The sequence below is a fragment of the Octopus bimaculoides genome, chromosome 14 (genome assembly GCF_001194135.2).
Source record: "Octopus bimaculoides isolate UCB-OBI-ISO-001 chromosome 14, ASM119413v2, whole genome shotgun sequence".
Classification (NCBI taxonomy): domain Eukaryota; kingdom Metazoa; phylum Mollusca; class Cephalopoda; order Octopoda; family Octopodidae; genus Octopus; species Octopus bimaculoides.
The window spans coordinates 14,511,957-14,513,542 of NC_068994.1; positions in this window are offsets into that span (position 1 = coordinate 14,511,957).

Consider the following 1,586-nt stretch of genomic DNA (forward strand, 5'->3'; position numbering starts at 1 on the left):
AGCGTTAACGCATACACAAACGCTAACACACACATATACAAATGCTAACACGCACACACACACACACACAAGCAAAGACACACACACAAACACACACATACACAAACACAAACACACACACACGCAAATACACACACACGCGCAAATAGACACACACATGCACACATGCATACGCAAATACATACACACACAAACACACACAAATACACACACAAACACACACACACACACACACACACATACGCACACTTGCACACAAAGTCACATTGCATATCATTGGCGGTGATGCACTTGTCTAACCAAACTCGTAAATAAGTAAATAAAGGCAACGTGTGAGTGATGTCGCGGTATGTGTTGGACGTAGGATGGAGATGTTGATTCGCTCATTAAATGAGCTAACAACAGCAAACTCTGCTTATAAAACATTGTGTTTTACACGACAACAGTTAACGGCCTGCTTCATTAAAGTGAGTTATTTACATGTAGGGAATTCGACGGCTGAATTCAACGGTTGCCTAGTTCAATAAGGACACCGGGCATCTAGATAAAGCGTCGATAGTTCGTGTCTCATCACAGATGCAATATCGTGCCTTTAGAAAATTACAATACGCAGAGAAATGGGAACTTTAACCCGCCAGTCGCTTGAAGTGCTCGGAATAGGAGCCAAAGCGACCTCAAATTATATCCTATAATTTTAAATGAATGAAAGGGAAAAAAATTCGTTATGTGTGACAGAAACAGTATTAGTTCAAAATAGCTATCTGTGTATTATACATAAAGCAGATACATTGTTGAATGCCTGCTAAACTGTAATATTCGTCTCGAGATAGCATCTTTTATAAACGTGTATGCACGTTAAAGGAAAAAGGCAGGAATATATCAGAAGTCGGTGAAAATCGTCCAACAGCTGTGGTGGCACTGCTAAATGTGTATTTCTGCCTTTTGGGGCTTCGCCAGTAGCAAGTATCCACTGCTTCTATCGCACATGAAATTTTATTCATCCTGCAGACTAATTGCGACATCACTGCTTTGTTAATCACTGTTTTACTACGTCGTTAGCAGCTGATTTTGTCTAAGCATACATTTGCCTCTAGACAGTTACTACCGATGAAGCCCATTGAAGCAGAAATGCGCATTTAACAATACCACCACAGCCTTTCCAAAAAACTCACAGTTTGTAGGGAATAAATGTTTGTCGATTGTATTTGAAAAAGATGTATGACTGGTGAAGGACGAGTTAGAAATAACTTACAATTCCCGCCAATTAGAATGAGGTATGTATGTATATATGTATGTAGTATTAAAATGAAACCATTAAAGTGAAACTATCTCTCATTACACTATCAAAATGTGATTGTTTCAGTTTTAATACTGAAATGGTTTTCTATTACTAGTAGTATTAGGGAGAAAATGTTTACTTGTGTAGTTTTATGGATTTTATTCGTTATTAGGAATTTTTTTGAGTGAAAAAATGACGCAGTGACCTAACAAATTGTATTGAGAATATTAATTGCGATTCTTTAATCCAAGAAATTCGGAATTGTGTAAATGTATGAATTTCAAACACACACACACACACACACACA